Source organism: Xenopus tropicalis, chromosome 6 (assembly GCF_000004195.4).
Source record: "Xenopus tropicalis strain Nigerian chromosome 6, UCB_Xtro_10.0, whole genome shotgun sequence".
NCBI lineage: Eukaryota > Metazoa > Chordata > Amphibia > Anura > Pipidae > Xenopus > Xenopus tropicalis.
Genome location: NC_030682.2, coordinates 150,883,427 through 150,904,682, shown reverse-complemented (window position 1 = coordinate 150,904,682; position 21,256 = coordinate 150,883,427). Strand labels below are relative to the sequence as shown.

Sequence of the window (21,256 nt, the reverse complement as noted above, 5' to 3'; positions counted from 1 at the left end):
AGACGGCAATAAATCCCTTCTCTTTAACTGTTATCTGTGCGGTTGGTCAGTTTGTGGTTTTATGTTTAACTGATCCTACCAAAATCATTTCTTTGTCTTCTATGAGGAGGTGAGCAGGGCTGGTTATCTGGGTAATTAGAGAATATTGGCCTGGAACTTGGATAGAGAACTGGCTGAAGGAAACCTGTTAAAATCTCAGCTGTCAATCAATATTTCCTGCCCCGCCTCTGAGCCTCATGCAGTTACTTTCACTTTCCATTCTGCACTTCCCTGATGTCACTGCCCCCCTCACATTGCCCCCCCAATTCTGGCCCATACACAAGATTTTGGGGTGATAGGAAACTTGCCCCAATAACGGTGCCCACAAAATGGCGCCGGCCTGCCGGCTGTGATTGTGGATCCCAAGACTGAAGGAACAAAATTGAAATAAATTCTGTAAGTAACGTTTATCCTGTTGGGCTAACATTATAGAATAGGATTTAGAATTATTTCTAAGGGAGCCTTGGCATTAGCAGGATGGCACTGATGAAGCCAATACTCTGTATCCATCACAGGAGTGTGGTTAGACCAGCAGTAAACAGACTTGTTAAAGCCACACACCTGTCACTGTTATACTCACTGCCCTAGTGGTGCAAGCCTCCCGCAGGACTGGCAGGTCCTTATCCTCAATTGAACTGTTTCTGCAACGGAGCCGCACACACAAACATATGCAGTTGGGGAGCTTACTCCATTTATTGTGACCGCCTTGATGAACGTTTCGGGGGGGATACACCCTCCCTTCATCAGGATGATGAAGCTCCCCGACTGCATATGTTTGTGTGTGAGGCTCCATTGCAGAAACAATAGAGAAGCAGTAACAAACTGGAGGGACTTGGCCCGCTACCCATACTCCTGCCCCACTACTCATACTCCTGCCCCACTACCCATACTGCTAGCCCACTACCCATACTCCTGTCCTACTACCCATACTCCTGCCCCACTACCCATATTCCTATCCCACTACCCATACTGCTAGCCCACTACCCATACTCCTGCCCCACTACCCATACTCCTGTCCCACTACCCATACTCCTGCCCCACTACCCATACTCCTGCCCCACTACCCATACTCCTGTCCCACTACCCATACTCCTGCCCCACTACCCATACTCCTGCCCCACTACCCATACTGCTAGCCCACTACCCATACTCCTGCCCCACTACCCATATTCCTATCCCACTACCCATACTGCTAGCCCACTACCCATACTCCTGCCCCACTACCCATACTCCTGTCCCACTACCCATACTCCTGCCCCACTACCCATACTCCTGCCCCACTACCCATACTCCTGTCCCACTACCCATACTCCTGCCCCACTACCCATACTCCTGTCCCACTACCCATACTCCTGCCCCACTACCCATACTCCTACCCAACTACCCATACTCCTTCCCCACTACCCATACTCCTACCCAACTACCCATACTGCTAGCACTAGATTTACTAGGCCTGCGCAAATTTGCGTAAATTCCCTGCACCTCACACCTACTAGCATCCCTGCTGAGTTTCTTAACATGCCGTTAGCTCCATTGTTCTATTGCTTTTGTTGTGCAAACACAGCCATTACCCGTGAGGCCTGGCACATTTGCATTTGTTGGCAACAGAACTCTCTGGTTGTGGGAGATGTGAGGTGGGCAAATAAACTAAATCACTTGTTCAACAGGTTTGATTCATCTGCCCCTGCCTTTCCACCCATACTGCCCTCACTCATGCAGGCCCCAATATCTGCTACAGGCACCCCTACCCCCACCTCTGTTCCACCTCAGACACTTCCTCTACTTCACACTGGTTCCACACTCTCTGCTCACTGCCCCCAAGCCCCAACCAGGAGAGATTCAGAAGGTCTTTCCTTCCAGTCGCTTTCAGACTCTACAACAAAGTCCCTGCAGCTGACTCCACACACATCCAATACACCAGAGATCCCCAACCTTTTATACCCGTGAGCCACATTTAAATGGAAAAAGTGTTGGGGAGCAAAACAAGCAAGAAAAAGGTTCCTGGGGGTGCAAATAAGAGCTATAATTGGCTACTTAATAGCACCTATGTTGATTGGCAGCCTACAGAAGGCTCTGTCTGGCATTATACTTGGTTTTTATGCAACCAAAACTTGCCCAAAAACCTAGGAATTCAAAAATAAGCCCCTGCTTTAAGGCCACGGGGAGCAACATCCAAGGTGTTGGAGAGCAACATGTTACTCACGAACCACTGGTTGGGGATCACTGCAATACACCATGGTAGTTTCTATGTGCAAAATTTCTTATATGCAATATTAGTTCTTGTCAATCCCTGTCACTACATTGCGTGTCTGTCCAAGATATATCCACAGTGTTGTACATATATTTATATATCCACTCTGTACATAATATACATACACTCTATTTATACATACATACATTTATTTATCTTTTTATATTGATATAGACCAATATTTTTCAATACACGTGTCCATATTTATGTCTCCAGATTGTTTGTATAATTCACTTTTTACACTGTACTCTAGGTACAGTTTTTATTATAGCTGTTTTTGTCTTGCACTGTCCACTTTTCTGCAATGACAATGCAGATTTTCCACTTGTGGGACAAATAAAGACAGATTTGCTGAAATTTCTGACATCTGGACATGCTTCACCAAGAACTGTGCTGAGAGTCAAGGAACTCCATTGCTGAATGCAGGGACGATGGTCATTGGGTCTGTAAATGCTGCAAACAGACTTTGAAACAGACAGACTGTGTGGGAGAGGAACCACTGAGACAAAAGGCAGAAGGATGAAGAGATGAATATGGAACTGAGGGACAGAATTTTTTTTCCTATTTTTACATGAACAGGCAGAGGAGAGAACATGCAAAGCTGGAGAGATCACACAAAAACAAAACTCACTTTTGGTGTTATAATCCATTGATGGCCAATGAAAATGAAATGACATCATTTTATTCTGTGTGTGTACGAACATGTCAAAAACCATGGACCATAACTTCACTCAGCTTATGACATTTGTGTGCAAACATACATTGGAGACTGAAGTGTTAGCAAGTTTTTGTTGTATTCATGTCATTGTAGTAGCAACTTTTCATTCTGTTTTCACATTTCTGAAGGTTTCCATGTCACACACAGAGGTTTGGATCTGAGCTACTCTGAGTAAACAAATGCAAATGTGCCAGGCCTCACAGGTAATGGGTGGTTTCCACAACAAAAGATTGAGGAGAATCAAGCTGAAGACCTGTGAAAATCTCAGCAGGGGTGAATAACACCTCGGGCCTTGCACCAGAAAATAAAAAAGTCAGTAATTCTAGTGCTAGCCCACTACCCATACTCCTGCCCCACTACCCATACTCCTGCCCCACTACCTATACTCTTGCCCCACTACCCATACTCCTGCCCCACTACCCATACTCCTGTCCCACTACCCATACTCCTGCCCCACTACCCATACGCCTATCCCACTATCTATACTCCTGCCCCACTACCCGTACTCCTGCCCCACTACCCATACGCCTATCCCACTACCCATACTCCTGCCCCACTACCCATACTCCTGCCCCAACTACCCATACTCCTGCCCCACTACCCCATACTCCTGCCCCACTACCCATACGCCTATCCCACTCCAGTATCCTGCCCCACTACCCATACGCCTGTCCCACTACCCATACTCCTGCCCCACTACCCATATGCCTATCCCACTACCCATACTCCTGCCCCACTACCCATACGCCTATCCCACTACCCATACTCCATGCCACCACTACCCATACTCCTGCCTCACTCCACTACCCATACTCCTGCCCCACTACCCATACTCCTGCCCCACTACCCATACTCCTGTCCCACTACCCATACTCCTGCCCCACTACCCATATCCTGCCCCACTACCCATACTCCTGCCCCACTACCATACGCCTATCCCACTATCTATACTACCCTGCTGCCCACTACCCATACGCCCCATCCCACTACCCATACTCCTGCCCCACTACCCATACTCCTGCCCCACTACCCATACTCCTCCACTACCCATACTCCTGCCCCACTACCCATATGCCTATCCCACTACCCATACTCCTGCCCACTACCATACTATCCTTACTCCTGCCCCACTACCCGTACTCCTGCCCACTACCCATACGCCTGTCCCACTACCATACTCCTGCCCCACTACCCATAGCCTATCCCACTATCTATACTCCTGCCCCACTACCCATACTCCTGCCCCACTACCCATACTCCTGCCCCACTACCCATATGCCTATCCCACTATCCATACTCCTGCCCCACTACCTGTACTCCTGGCCCACTACCCATACTTCTGCCCCACTACTCATACTCCTGACTCACTACCCATACTCCTGGCCCACTACCCATACTCTTGGCCCACTACCCATACTCCTATCCCACTACCCATACTCCTGCCCCACTACCCATACTCCTGCCCCACTACCCATACTCCTGCCCCACTACCCGTACTCCTGACTCACTAGCCATACTCCTGGCCCACTACCCATACTCTTCGCCCACTAGCCATACTCCTGGCCCACTATCCATACTCCTAACCCACTACCCATACTCTTAGTCCACTACCCGTACTCCTAGCCCACTACCCATACTCCTGCCCCACTACCCATACTCCTAGCCCGCTACCCATACTCCTGGCCCACTACCCATACTCCTAGCCCAGCTTAAGTTTTTTTATAAACTCCTGTGAGGAGGAACTGGACTATACAAGACTATAATGCCCATAACTTCTTAGGGGAACATAACAGAGAGACTATAACATATTCATTGGTTATGATTTCTCCTCCTGATTATATAGAGACCAAAATCATTGTTGTGGGACCTGCCCCATCCCAGATATTCCTAACTGACCAACCAAGTGCCCAAAGCCAGTCCTGTTTGGGCTCATATGACAGGTAATATCAATTTAAACCTATACCCAGTTGTTGATACCCCAGGTATAGGTGGTATGGGGATAAATGTGTTTGATTTTATGTTATGGTGTGATCTCCACATTATCTATGATTGATCCTGATGTGAATTCTAAGTCACCCCCATGTGGGCTTTCACTCCCCCACATGGCATGGCTCTTATCAGCCGGGGCTTAGAGCCGGGCACCCCCTCCCCCACATGGCATGGCTCTTATCAGCCGGGGCTTAGAGCCAGGCATCCCCTCCCCCACATGGCATGGCTCTTATCAGTCGGGGATTAGAGCCGGGCATCCCCTCCCCCACATGGCATGGCTCTTATCAGCCGGGGTTTTAGAGCCGGGCATCCCCTCCCCCACATGGCATGGCCCTTATCAGCCGGGGCTTAGAAGCTGGGCATCCCCTCCCCCACATGGCATGGCCCTTATCAACCGGGGATTAGGGCCGGGCATCCCCTCCCCCACATGGCATGGCCCTTATCAACTGGGGATTAGAGCCGGGCATCCCCTCCCCCACATGGCATGGCCCTTATCAGCCGGTGCTTAGAGCTGGGCACCCCAGGGTGTGAGATACTTGGCTGGTTCCAGACCCCAGTGAGCAGAGGCCTCTTACATATCTGTTCCCAGTACATGAGGGATACCTGGGCCTGATTTATTAACTCTTACAGGCCTGTATCAGGACAGATACCATGGCTGAACCACTTACCTTATTCTTCTGGTATTCGGACTCTTACTGGACAGAAAGCTCTTCTGATTCCCCAAGTTCATGCACTAACACGGAAGGTGTTTTGACTGCACAAGTCTCTCTTGGTGTTCAATGCTTTCCTCTCCCACAATATACTGGATTTGTCGCTCTACAACTCTCCCTGATTCTTCAAGTTCTTGAATTCGTATCTATCCCGGCAGGTATGAGCTCTAAGAAACTGTCATATTAATAGCTGACATGATAAATGCGACACAGTGGTGTATAACGCAGGTCGGCAGAGAAAGAGAAATTCCAACTTTCTCCATAAAAAGTTTAAAGGTACATGTAAGGCTGTTGCAAAAGGGAGTGGGTCCTTTGTTTTTATTGTCGAAAGTAAAAAAAGCCACATTTCAGTCCCACAATAAATACAAGGGACCTGCCCCTATTGCCGTAACCTTGAGGGCCGGTATCATCCGATATTTTTTATGGAGAAAGCTGAATTCTGAAAGCTGAGAGAAGAGACGGCTTCTTACCCTGAAAGGTGCAAAAGGCTAATTTATGGGCACAAGGGCAGTTGCGGTTTTACTTAAATCCCCTTTGTGAGGCCCCTAGGCTTTTTTTGGCTATTGTTGGATGTATTTAAAATGCATTTAATCCATTGGGTAGGCAGGGCCAGCTTTAGGCCAGTTGGACTTATTGGGCCCGATAGTGCCCCTATGGCTTTAAACCCTAACATTTCCTAGTTTCTTGTTGCTGGACAGATCTATACCTATATTTACATATTGTTCTTCATTGGCCCATAGGTTATGACCACTTCCTGCAACACTTTCATATAGTGTTTGGCTATGGGTGGATCTTCCTTCTTGGCCTTCAGCAGTGGCTCTCTGTGGATGTGCTCCGGAAAGCCTGGGATCCACACAGCAGAGAAGTGTTTGGCCCTAGAGAAAGCAATCATCTCTAGAGAAGTTGGGGAGCAGGGACCCTGTGAAGGAGGATTAATGCAGGAAAAATATACATTCTAGCACTTTCTAGGAAAGCAAAGATAGTTGGCAAGAGCAGCTCCTTTGCTCCAACCAGTAGAGATAGCAGGGAGTATTCTCCTAACAGGCTCTTTATTTTCTCATTTAGCACACAGCATGAGTGAGTTGTAGTTATACTACCCCCCTTTTATCCTTTCACATAGCAATAGTCCATCTTGTGTGTAATAATCCAGGGTACCCCATGCTCTATAGCAGGATCCACAATCATTTATACCTGTGAGCCACATTTAAATGCAAAAAGTGCTGGGTCTGAGGCCAGTAAGGAGTTATTTTCCTGTGAATAAAGCCCATGTAAGTCACAAAGGACTGAAAGTCTGCACTTCTGAAGGGGGGGGCCTTGCCAGTCCTCACAGTTTCTGGTATGCCATATGCAGAAAAGATCTTGTCTAATTTGGGTATGACAGCCCTGGCAGAGGTTGCTAAGACTTGTGGAAAAATCATCCATGACAACTAGTAGGTAAGAATCTGGCATGGAGCAGAAATCAACACTAACTGCCGTTCATGGACTGTCAGGCAGGGGTGTCATTTGCAAAGGTGCATGCTTGTAGTTAGATATTGTTGCCTGGCAGGGTATACATTACTGGATACATGCCTCCACATTTGTATCAATTCCTGGAAACCACACCTTCTCTCTTAGGAGTTGCTTAGTTTTTATTATGCCTTGATGAGCCTCATGAGCAAGATCAACTACCCTGTCCTGAAGTTTAGCAGGGATGACAAGGTGATTGTCACGTAGAAGTTAGAGACAGATATGGAGAGGGAGTGTCGGGCATTAAAGAAAGCTTGTAAGTATGCTGTTTGCTCTGGCCATTGGAGACCCTCAGCATTGGAAGAGCTCCAGTTTTTGGACCTAATGGTTTCAATGACTAACTGGAGGCGAGGATCAGCATCTACTGCTTGCTGAATTTCTACAATTGTCAAAATTCAGGATGGTTGTGTTGTCTTTTGTATCCTGTGGACATGGATGTCTAGAAAAGTCAGCAGGGTTACCACTTCCTACTTCATAATGCAGATAAAAATGGTAGTTTTGTAGTCTGAGTAACCAGCGTTCAATTCGTGGGGGTGGTTTGGATGAATGTTTATTGCAGATTGGAACAAGTGGCTTGTGGTCACTTACCACAGTAAAACTGTGACCAAAAAGGTTAAGGTCAAAATACAGACACCCCCAAACTGCGAGAGCTTCTCTTCCTGTTTGTGAATAGCATTGCTCTGTCTCTGTTAGTGCCTTGCTTGCATGAGAAATGGTGCAGACATGACCAGTTTTTGTAATTTGAGTTAGAATTGCACCCTGGCCCACTGGACTGGCATCTACTACAAGCTCAGTAGGTTTGAGTGGATCGAAATAAGACATCACTGTGTCACTAGTCAGGCCAGACTTTAGTGCATCAAAAGAATTTTGAAGCTCAGTGGTCCATGACCATGGTATATTTTTTTTGGTAAATTGCCGTAGGGGTTCTGACACTGTGGCAAGATCAGGTATGAAACAGCCACAATACATTAAAACGCCAATAAAACTATGGACTTCAGAAATATCCTGGGGCTGACAGGCTGATTTTATGGCATCGACTTTCTGAGGGTCAGCTGATACGCCATTTTCAGAGAAAATGTAGCCAAAGAAAGTCAGAGATTTCTGATTGTACTGACATATTGACGAATTGAGAGTCAGGTTGTAGTCTTGTAATCTTTGAAGTTCCAGTCTCTTATCTTGTTCTTGTTGGGAGGTGCCATATACAAGGATATCATCACGTACACTGAGGACACCAGGTATCCCAGACAGGGTTTCCCTGAGCTAAGGTCAACCTTGGAAAATATTTTAGCACCATTTAGATCTGTGATAATGCCATTAATAGTAGGTGTGATATGTCTCTCTCTTTGAATGGCTCGGTTTGCATGTCGCATGTCTATGCATAATCTGATTTTACCAGGTTGATTTTGTTTAGGTGCAACAACAATTGGTGAGACCTTGGGCCTGATTCACTAAAGTGCGATAAAAATTATTGCACGCTTTTTTTGCGGTAAAAAAGACGGGATAATTTGCGTGCGATTCACCATAGTATTATCGCGTGCGATAAATCGGCATTTTCGCATGCAGTATTTCTCGCGCTAGTTTTACCGCATGCGTTATTTTCCGCGCTTAAAAGAATACGATCGCATGATTCACTATAACTTTTGCGCGCTAAATATCACATTCGGCTATGCGAAAATTAACTCCTACTACAGGCAGGCGATAATTATAGAAAAGTACAGTAAATGAGTTTTTTGCAATAAAATATTGACTTACAGTGTTATTTATTCAAGTCTGTGTTTCCCCTAGAGTGACGCAGCCGCCAGTTTGCAGCGAAATGTTCATTTTTAATACAGTCATTTTCCGCAAGTATTGGCGTGTATGGCTAACATGGCGTGCGTTCATTTGCGCGACTATTTATATTTGGCTACAAGTGATGAAATGTTTCGCCAGGCATGGATTCGCAGCAAATTTTTGGACGTGCATTGAATTTTTCCACAGCGGATTTTTTCAGGCGTTTCGCAAAACGCATGAAAAAATTTGCCCCGCAAAAATTCAACGCACATCCAAAAATTTATACAAGCGTCAAAAAAATAATCACGGGCAACAATTTTTTTTGCCCGCACAATATTTTTGCCGTTTCGTGGATCTTTCGAAAAGATTTGCTAATTTTTCACTAAAGAAACCAGAACACATTTGCTCATCACTAGTGGCTACTATTTATATGCTACTATTTATATGCTACTATTTATATGCTACCATTTATATGTGGCTAATATTTATATACACCATTTATATGTGGTGACAATTTTTATACACTATTTCTATGCTACCATTCATATGCGGCGACTATTCGCGTCCGTAATTTAGCGCATGTACCGGCAAATACCGCATTGAAATAGTCTTCGCGAGTTAAATAACGCATGCAATATTGCGCGTAAAAAAGCGCAAGTATGCTTATAGTGAATCGTGCAAAAAATCACCAAAATTAAGACACGGTAAAATTTATAGCACACATTTTATCCCACTTTAGTGAATCAGGCCCCTTGGGAGTTGGGCCTTCAACCCGTTCAATAATGTCAAATGTTTACAGTTGCTGTAACTTCTCCACTAGCTTGGGAACGGAACATGAAAAGGGATTTGTCTGTGTGGCTGAACTGAAGGCGGTATTGACTGATCAATGTGTAGTTTCACCTGCAGACCTTTTCATTTGCCGATGCCTTGAAACAGTTGCAGATGTTTATGCTCTGTATCTGGAATGTGGGATTCATTGACATTGCTTACTAGTGTAACAAGTCCTAAGACATTCCACTACACAGAAAGAGTCAGTAATTGAATTATCTTTTATTGTCGGTTCTGACTGAAATTTGCCGCATAGAGGCAAAGCATGTGATGAGCCATAAGGAAATATTTTCAGGGCAGTGCTCTGTATTGCAGGTTCGTTTGTTCTGGTAAATGGTTTGGCTGATAACATTAGCAGATGCCCCTGTATCAATAAAAGCTGCTACAGGATTGCCATTTATTAGAATCATCTGCAATTGCATGGTCACGAGGCATTACTGAAAACAGGTCTGTGCTGCCCGTGTCTTCAGCCACTGCTGGCGCTACTGTGCTTATTACTCTCTTTTTGGGAGATGTTTTAACAGGTAGATGTGGATTTGGAGCTGATCTGCAGACTTTTGCAAAATGATTGTGTTTTCCACAGTTATGGTAAATGACCCCTTTTGCTGGACAGTTTTGCTGGTGTGGATATGGGCCCCTGCAGTTATAGCATGTCAGGGTTGGACTGGGCTGCCGGGACACTGGGAAAAATCCTGGTGGGCCCTGGCTCTAGTGGCCCCCGGCGGCCCAGACCTGACCCTTGCTGGTGCTCCCCCTGCCACATGAAACTTACGTGAGCCCAAGGGAGGACGTTGGGTGGGGGACCATGCGGGAGGTTAGGGGGGGCCCCTGTGGGGGCATATAGGTGATGCTGCCAATGGGGCACCTGCAGTCTCTAAAGTCATAGTGGGGTCTCTGAGTGCCTGTTGTCTCAGCTCAGCTGATGTGCGCCCCTGTATAAGCTGCATGCCAATTTCTTTGCCTGTATCCACAAATTCACAAGTAGAGGCAAGGTGGGTGACATGATATTCATCACTATTTTTACTTGGTAACTGTTTTGACTGTCTGAACTTGAAAATCTCAAAAACTGGATTTTTAGGTGGAGAAAAGTAGTTTGTTAGGGCAGTTTTGGATGCATCATAGTCACTGTCACCCCCTGTGCCAGGCAGAGTTATAAAGCTATCATATACCTGCTCCCCAGAATAATGTAATAGCATGGCTTGCTTTCTGGCAGTTAAGTGACCAGTGACCAGTAACCATACCTCCCAACTGTCCCGATTTTCGTGGGACAGTCCCTCCTTTGACAGCTCAACTCGCAGTCCTGAATTCTTACTGAAAAGTCCCTCATTTCCCTTTGATGCCTGCACTGAACTCTAAAAAAGATACAAACTTAATTAAAAAGTAGCTTTTGGCAGAAAGTTAACAAGCCACACCTGCACTTAGATACATAGGGGCCGATTCACTAAAGTGCGAAATAACGTGTGCTATTTAATTAAATAAGTGGGCTTTTGGCAGAGAGCCCAGAAAGTTAACAAGCTACACCTGCACTGAGATACAATTGTAACTAATAAGCTAAACAGGTTTCTTTGGGGAACTGAGACTTGCAGTTTAAAGGGCAATTTTACCTTTCTCAGCAAAACTGTAAAACACCTAAAAAGACCCCAAAACCCCCAGAAATATGTTCAAATGGGAGTGGTATTTAGGGGGTGTGGTTGCAAAAATTTATTTTTGTCCCTCTTTACATTTTCAAAATGCTGGGAGGTATGCCATAACAAGGTGTAGGGAACCAAGGGGCATGACACCTGTAGAGGTGTAAGCCACTCCCCAGTTGGCAAGGGATTGGTTGTTTTAAAAATGGCAGGCAAGGGCTATAAATAGGCGGATTGGAGTTTTCCTGCTTCCTGTTCCATCTTAGGCAGTACAGGAAAATGCCCACCCTCCCTCCCTATGGTGAGTTGGTATTGAGGTTTTGATGGTGGGATGGTTGAGTCCGGGAACCAATGTTTGCATGGTTATTGGTGGTTGGCACGCCTGGCACCTCAGGAGGTGTATCAGGAAGTGCATTTGTTGTGGAGTAGGTGGTTCCGGGCTAGGATGGCAGCTGGCAGCACTAGTGGATTGGATTATTGTGGTTGTTTGTTATACAAAGGTTCAGATTAGGTTTATCATAAGTTCATGATATGTTTATAATATTTTCATGTTATGTTTATCATATGTTCATGTTATGCCATTTGCTTATGGTATGTTTTAAATTAAATCTTCAGATGTTAATAAATGCTCTGCGGCCCTTTTCATCCAAAACTGGTGTCTGTCTAATTTGTCTGGGATTTGAGGGATAGGAGGGGGGTGGGTAGGTTGTTAAGAGGAGGGGCAAGTCCCAACAATGTGCCTGTTGTGTTCATGGCTTGGAGAAATACAGTATTTCAAATTGCTTAAGCCATTTATCCCAGAGTGTTCCTAGGTTTGCTTGGGACTGACACACATCAAACAGTTGGGCAGTTGGGCAGACTGGCCATGCTGTGGGCTGGACTGCTGGCCCTTCTCTGGATTGTGAGTTGTATTACTGTCATACCTGTAGATGACATCCCATCCTCATCACCAGTTGTGATGACCAGGTACACTGGTGTAGCAGAACTAGAAAAATCCACATGGAGATCTTAGATAGCAGGGTAGAACTCAGCTTTTTTCGTGGCTGCTCTCTCCACCTACTGTGTCCCTCCCCTTCACTTCCACTTCCTGTATCACAACCTCTCATTACTTGTGATACATCATATTGTGATACATATATGTTACTCATATTTGTATAGAGACCTACATTGTTTGGGGGGGTATAGTTTTCCTGGCCCAAATTTCATACACGAGCTAGTGGCTTTAGTTTAGTGGTTTTAATGTTATGGCTGCTGGGGCAAGCCCTGATGGGGTAAATACCCAGATATTCATTGTAAATCAGAGCATATCCATTGGTTTCCTCTGTCCCACTACGTGACCTGTGATTCTTCCTCAACTTCTTTGTGATCTTCAATTTCTTGTCCAGGTCTGAAATCTTCCGACTCCATGTTTTCAGAAAAAATTTAAAAATCTATGGCTGCTGTCATCAGACCCAAAATTCTCATTGCCCAGCAAACTGTCTTGCAGACTTCTTTAGTTCTTGAACAATTTGCTCTGATTTTCATTGAAAAAGAAAAAAACTTTCATCTGCTCCATATTGATGTGAAAACCTAAACATTTTACGGAGGTAGATTTGATTTCTCTGTGTTTATGACCCACGTGCTCTTTTAGAACTGTTAGGGGTACATTTAGTAAAATTCATTTTTATGGCCTTGAAAGTCATATAAACTTGACATTGGTATAAATTCAAAATTAAACTCGATCATTGCTGTAATTATAAAATGTCACAATAGTGTTTGAATCGTCTGTACAATAATTTCAAGTTTACATTCACAAATCCAAAATTTTTTCGAGTTGAAAGTATTGTCAAAAATTGAAAAATGCGAATTTAGATGGACGTTCGTTTCCATGAATCCTCTTTATTTTTCCCAAACACATTGCAACATATTTTTTGAAGTTGTGCCCATAGATTGGAAGAAGGAAAAGGGTTCGACGTCCCAGCACAAGAAGAAAAGAAACAACTGAAAAATAAAATCATAGAAAATAAATAGAAAATGATATAGTATATATAAAATATAAATGTCACAATATACTGTATATATAAAATGTAAATGCCCCAATATACTGTATATATAGAATATAAATGCCCCAGTATACTGTATATATGGAATATAAATGCCACAATATACTGTATATATACACACAATATAAATGCCACAATATACTGTATATATATATATATATATATAATACGCTACCTTCTGGAGAACTAAAACACTATTTTGCCTAGTCCTGGGCAAATTCCCATACCCAACCACTTAGATTGTAAGCTCTATAGGGCAGGAACCTCCTTCCTACTGTGTCTCATACCACATAGCACTTACTCCCTGTGTATTTATTCTTATTTATTGTATTTATTATAACACTTGTCCTCCCTGTGTGTAATTTTGTATATTGTAAGATTGTACAGCACTGTGTACCCTTGAAGTGCTTTGTAAATAAAGTTAGACATACATACAATATAAATGCCACAATATACTGTATATATACAATATAAATGTCACATTATATTACATATTATATTGTACAATTACAACACGTGAGAGTGTATTCTCTTTTAGGCAGTTTATTTTCACTTGTATAAAAATTACAAAATTGGTCAAAATAAAATCCTTGCCACATAATGAGCCCTACCTAACACAGGTCAGTGGCCCTAACTAACCAGGAGCAGCCCTACCGCCTGTCTCCCACACAGAGAAAAGGAAACAAAGTTCAAACCTTGTAGTGCTTTCAAAATCTCTCAGTCAGCTCCCCAGGCAGCTTCCCTGTGTCTTTCCCCCAGACTGGCACCTTCTACTTTGGCTCAGGCTGCCTTTTAATTAGCCAGCTGAGAGGCCTCAGGTAGACCCACAACACCCGGGCCGGACTAGCAGTCCCAGAACCATTCTTTTAGGAACCTAGGACATATATAAGCTCTGTCCTGGACTTTCCCAGGTATCCTGACAGTGACCTTATCACATACCCCCCCTTGTTTCAACCCAATGGTTGGAACAACTGAAGCCCAGCAGGAATGAACCCGGGACAGGGCATCAACATTACCCATCTCTGACCCTGGCCTGTGTCTTACAGTTAAACAGTAGTCCTGCAGTGAGAGGAACCAACAATTTACTTGTCTTTTGGTCTCCTTCTTTTGGGCCATCCACTTTAGAGGTGCATGGTCAGTAACCAGGTCAAAACGTCTCCCCAAGAGATATCATCTTAGGGCCTCTAGTGCCCACTTTATAGTCAAACACTCCTTCTCAATTGTAGCATACTTTCTTTGACAATCATTTAGCCTTCTGCTTAAGTACACCACTGGATGCTCTTCCCCATTATGAAGCTGTGACAATATGGCTCCTACACTCACATCGGATGCATCTGTTTGGACCACAAAGTCCTTAGAGAAATCTGCAGAATACAGAATTGGCTGCGCACATAATGCATCTTTAAGGGCCTGAAAAGATTTTTCTGCCTCAGGGGACCACTTGATCATAACAGAGTTTTTTCCCTTTATCAAGTCTGTTAAGGGAGCTGCCACTGTGGCAGAATCAGGAATAAACCTCCTATAGTACCCGGTGATACCCAAAAAGGCTTGAACTTGCTTTTTATTAAGGGGGCGTGGCCACTGTTGAATGGCTGCTGTTTTGTTTACCCGTGGTTTTATCACACCTGCCAATAGTATAACCCAAATATTTAGCTTTCTCTAACCCAATGGCACATTTCTGGGGGTTGGCAGTAAGGCCTGCTTTACTGAGAGCATCCAACACAGCCTGAACTCTAGGGAGGTGGGTGTCCCAATCTGTACTATGTATCACTACATCATCTAAGTATGCAGCCACATACTGTTGGTGAGTCCTTAAGATTCTATCCTTAGCCCTTTGAAATATCACTGGAGCATTCTGTAAACCAAATGGCATTACTTTGTTCTGGAAAGACCCTCCAGGAGTGACAAAGGCAGTTTTTTCCTTGACTTGTTCAGTTAATGGTATCTGCCAATACCCCTTAGTCAAATCCAATGTGGTCAAATACCGAGCAGTGCCTAGCCTATCGAGGAATTTATCTACCCTAGGCATTGGGTAAGTGTCAAACTTTGACACAGAGTTAAGCTTGTGAAAATCATTACAAAACCACCAGCTACCATCTGGTTTGGGCACAAGGACAATTGGGCTAGACCAATCACTACTGGATTCCTTAATTACCCCTAACTTAAGCATTTTTTCCACTTCATCAGCAATATCTTTCCGTCTCGCTTCAGGAATTCTATAGGGTTTGAGTTTAACTCTAACCCCTGGCTCAGTGACAATATCATGTTCAACAATAGGGGTCTTTCCTGGGAGGTCAGAGAAAATATCCCTATTTCTCAGGAGGAATTCTTTTACCGCTTGCTTTTGGGAGGTGGACAAAGTTTCCGCAATGGTAACTTCAGGGACCAATGGGGTCTCACGTTTTACAGTAGAGACAGCAAAGGCTGGAACTGCAGCCGGTGACATCCTATCTTTCCAGGGTTTAAGTAAATTTTCATGATAAATTTGTTCTGGCTTCTTTTTGCCAGGTTGGTGTACCTTGTAATTTACCTCCCAAACTCGTTCAATGACTTGAAAGGGCCCCTGCCATTTTGCAAGGAACTTGCAAGGGACCAGAACCAGCACTCGGTCTCCAGGTGAGAAAACCCATATTTTAGCATTACGGTTGTATATTCTTTGTTGAGCTGCTTGGGCCTGGGCTAGATGTTCTTTTACAAAGGGCATAACTGAAGCAATTCTATCTTGCATCTGTAACACGTGTTCAATTACACTCCTATGAGGTGTAACTTCGCCTTCCCAAGTCTTCTTAGCTACGTCTAAGAGTTCTCTAGGATGTCTCCCATAGAGTAACTCGAATGGGGAATAACCTGTAGAGGACTGGGGAACTTCCCTAATGGCAAACATAAGATACGGCAATAGGTAATCCCAATCTTTTCCATCTTTGTCCACCACCTTTTTTAACATACTTTTTAGGGTCTTGTTGAACTGTTCCACAAGACCATCTGTCTGAGGATGGTATACAGAGGTTCACAAGTGTGACATTTTAAACAATTTGCAGAGTTATTTGGTTACTCTGGACATAAAAGGGGTACCCTGGTCTATAAGTATTTCTTTAGGGATCCCAACTCTACTGAACACATGAAGCAACTCTTTGGCAATTGTTTTAGCAAAAGTATTGCGCAAAGGTAAAGCTTCCGGGTAACGAGTCCATGATCACTAAAATATATTGATGGCCCCGTGCAGACTTTACCAAAGGGCCCACCAGATCCATGGCTATCCTCTCAAAGGGGACTTCAATAATGGGTAATGGGACTAGAGGACTCTGAAAATGTGACTTTGGAGCAGAAATCTGACAGACTGGGCAGGACCCACAGTAATCCTTTACCTCCTGATCTCCAGGCCAGAAAAACCTCTGCAAAATTCTTTTAGTAGTTTTCTCAATACCCAGGTGTCCCCCCATTATATGATTATAAGCAAGATCCAACACCATTTTTCTGTAGGGTTTAGGGACCACTAATTGTTCAATCACCTCATCTGACTTTTTGACACTTGGTACAACAGATCCCCTTTTAAAGCCATGTGAGGATAGGTTACCCTGAATCCTGGCTCAACAGGTTCTCCATCAACCACTTTTACATTTTCTCTGGCCTTAATGAGTGTAATGTCTTTTAACTGTTCTGTACCAAAATTTTCTTTGTGTACCTGCAAGTCAGAGAAGTCCAACACATTTTCTCCATGAGCAGACTCATTATTTCCCCACTAGGGGAAGGAACATCTTCAAGCTCCTCCAACTCTCCCGCCAACACAGAGAAAGGGAAAGCTGGGGATTCCTTGGCAGGATCCTCTGAACTGAGTGCCTGAGTTTATACCACTACATTAGGGTGGGGAGAAACTGATTGATTCCAGAGGTCCTAAAATTTAGGAAAATCCCTTCCAATTATAGCATTGTGAAGCAAGTTTTGTACCACCCCTGCAGAATATAAAAGTGTGCCAAAGCCCATTCTAAACTTCAGGGTTGCTACGGGATACTCCCACGTATCACCATGAATACAAACTACAGCAACCTGTAGTCTAGCAAAGCCAGCATTTGTCTCCTATTCACACTCACATTACACATTTGTTTTTCTTGAACCGGCATAGCCATGCATGCAACAGTAGCAAACAAAGAGGTGTGTCTTTTCCTGGAAGAGAAATCACATTGCATGGCCTCATCAAGTAAAGGGCAATTTGCAGCAATATGACCTAAATTATGGCAACAAAACAATGTTACAGTCTCTAAATTACCCTTTAAAGTCTCAGACTTTCCAGTCTTAAATTTCCAGCCTCCTGGCTTTGGGCCAAAAGTCTCTCCCCCTAAGGGTGGCTTCATTTTATTACCACCCATGTCCCCATGCTCCTTTCAAGGGTGGAGCCGGGAAGGATGAGGGAGAGGTGAAGTTCTCTGCTGCAAAGTATCTTTCCACCATCTCAACAAGCTGGTCAGCTGTTTTGGGGTTCGCATGGGTCACCCACTTCTGGATGGCAACAGGAAGGGACCTTAGGTAACGATCCAGCACGAGACTCTCCACAATCTCAGGTCCAGTCAGGGACTCAGGCTGCAGCCACTTTCTCACCAGGTGAATCAGGTCAAACATTTGAGAGCGTGGAGGCTTGTCTGGGTAATAAGCCCAGTGATACACCCGCTGGGCACGAAGCGCCAGGGTAACACCAAGTCGAGCCAGAATCTCCTTTTTAAGATTCTCATATTCTTTGGCGGCCACAGGGTCAAGATCAAAATATGCTTTTTGCACATCACCTGTTAACAAAGGTGCCACAAGTCCCGCCCACTGCTCTTTAGGCCATTCTTCTCTCTCGGCTGTTCGCTCAAAAGTAGTGAGATATGCCTCCGGGTCATCATCTGATGTCATCTTTTGGAGGAAACGGCTCACGTTGATTTTGGTCCTGTTGCTATGGGTGACTGCAGGTGGCTCCTGGGGTCTGTCTGCCAACTGTTGAACAAAAACCATTAGTACCTGCCGGACTGCCTCTGCAGCTTCAGCCAGCTTTTGAAACATGGCCACCTGGGTGGCATTTGTTGCTTTCTATTCAGCATTAGCTTGCTGGAGTGCAGCATTAGAGGGAATTAACTGTTTTACAATTTCATCCATGCTGCAGACTTCTTAAAGGATAACCGCCCCTTTAATGCACAGTCTCTCAAAACAAAATGAATACTGCCTTTTGTTGCCTTAATTTGTGCCACAGCTTCCTCCAACATATGTCAGGGGTTAGGTAACTGGGAGCAGCTTTCTGGGGGTAAAGCAGCCCTTGGCACAATTACAACACGTGAGAGTGTATTCTCTTTTAGGCAGTTTATTTTCCCTTTTATAAAAATTACAAAATTGTTCAAAATAAAATCCTTGCCACATAATGAGCCCTACCTAACACAGGTCAGTGGCCCTAACTAACCAGGAGCAGCCCTACCGCCTGTCTCCCACACAGAGAAAAGAAAACAAAGTTCAAACCTTGTAGTGCTTTCAAAATCTCTCAGTCAGCTCCCCAGGCAGCTTCCCTGTGTCTTTCCCCCAGACTGGCGCCTTCTACTTTCCCCCAGACTGGCGCCTTCTACTTTCCCCCAGAATGGCGCCTTCTACTTTCCCCCAGACTGGCGCCTTCTACTTTCCCCCAGACTGGCGCCTTCTACTTTGCTCAGGCTGCCTTTTAATTAGCCAGCTGAGAGGCCCCAGGTAAACCCACAACACCTGGGCCGGACTAGCAGTCCCAGAACCATTCTTTTAGGAACCTGGGACATATATAAGCTCCGTCCTGTACTTTCCCAGGTATCCCGACAGTGACCTTATCACAATATATATATTTCTCACCAGCTGCCCAGAGCCCGCTGAGTGTTGCAGACACTTTCCAAGATGGTGACCCCCTGTGACAACTATAAAAACCTCAATCGTTGCTGCTATGGAGATGCTGAAGCTTTAGGCTGGTGCAGGAAGTTCAGTACATACAATATGGCATTTTTATGGTTCAGTTGTCCTTTAAGATTTATATAAGACTAGTTAGAGGATATATGGGCATTAAAACAAACTGCATGATAAGCAAACTTGCTCATTTAGGATGTGCATACTGGTGACTGCCAGATGCTGGGTGCCAGATCCCTATACTTACTACTTGCTTTAGAACAGGGCTCCCTTAGGCCTGACAATGCTACAGCCTCCGGCACACAGCACAGGGGCAGTTCTGGAAGGCAGAGGTGCAACACTTCAGTATATTGGGGGTCATAATTACACAGGGCTTTGTAGTTGTGTCTTGTCCTTTGTAACTCAACTAAGCCCTTACTGTGTTATGGGGGGACCTTCTGGGTTAGACCTCGAGTAATGTCTCATTTATCCGCTTTCTAGAGTGCAGGTTCTTCCCTTCATTTCTTGTGTCTGAAGATGAAAACAAGTCATTTAGCCCAGACCTTAAAGTAATTGCTGATCACAATCCCACCCTGATTGGTTCATAGGTCTCTTCTGTTATAACCTCGTGAAAGTCATTGTGCAACGAGTGCAACTCAACTGGGCGCAAAGTAGTTCTTCAGCAGAAGTGTTGTAATATTCCGGGCCAGGAGGCTACAGGGGGGCGAGTTCCAGCTAAAATTACTTGTTCTTCCACATAAAAACAACTGCATGATGGGAGGCCATGAATTCAGTGAGTGTTATTGAGATAATGGGCTGTAAGTAAATGTCTGCACTCAGCTTTATTCACATATAACCGGCACACAGGAGAACATCAGAAAACTAAACATAAAAATAAACCCTAGCCTGTCCGGCATCCAACTCTACAAATGTCACAATTTACTGTATATATAGAATACAAATATTACAATATACTGTATATATAGAATATAAATGGCACAATATACTGTATATATAGAATATAAATGTCACAATATACTGTATATATAGAATATAAATGTCACACTATACTGTATATATAGAATATAAATGTCACAATATACTGTATATATAGAATATGATTGTCACAATATACTGTATATATAGAAAATAAATGTCCCAATATACTGTATATATAGAATGTAAATGTCACACTATACTGTATATATAGAATATAAATGTCACAATATACTGTATATATAGAATATAAATGTCACAATATACTGTATATATAGAATATGATTGTCACAATATACTGTATATATAGAAAATAAATGTCCCAATATACTGTATATATAGAATGTAAATGTCACAATATACTGTATATATAGAATATAAATGTCCCAATATTCTGTATATATGCAATATAAATGTCCCAATATACTGTATATATGCAATATAGTTGTTACAATAGACTGTATATATAGAACATAAATGTCACAATATACTGTATATATAGAATATAAATGTCACAATATACTGTATATATAGAATATAATTTTCACAGTATACCTTATATATGCAATATGAATGTCACAATATACTGTATATATAGAATATAATTATCACAGTATACTGTATATATAGAATATAAATGTCAAAATATACTGTATATATAGAATATAAATTTCACAGTATACCTTATATATGCAATATAAATGCCACAATATACTGTATATATGAAATATAAATGCCACAATATACTGTATATATAGAATATAAATGTCCCAATATTCTGTATATATAGAATATAAATGTCCCAATATACTGTATATATGAAATATAAATGTCAAAATATACTGTATATATAGGATATAAATGTCACAGTATACTGTATATATACCATATAAATGTCACAGTATACTGTATAT

The 21,256-nt window shown here is 43.6% G+C and overlaps 1 long non-coding RNA gene across 1 annotated transcript; it reads right to left on the bottom strand.

Moving 5' to 3' along the window:
* Nucleotides 1–12,961: 12,961 nt before the first annotated feature.
* Nucleotides 12,962–20,034, bottom strand: LOC116411772. Its single transcript, XR_004223335.1, has 2 exons — nt 19,615–20,034; nt 12,962–13,419 (listed from the first exon to the last, which is right to left on the bottom strand). It is a non-coding gene; the product is annotated as an uncharacterized LOC116411772 (long non-coding RNA).
* Between the last annotated feature and the right edge of the window lie 1,222 nt (nt 20,035–21,256).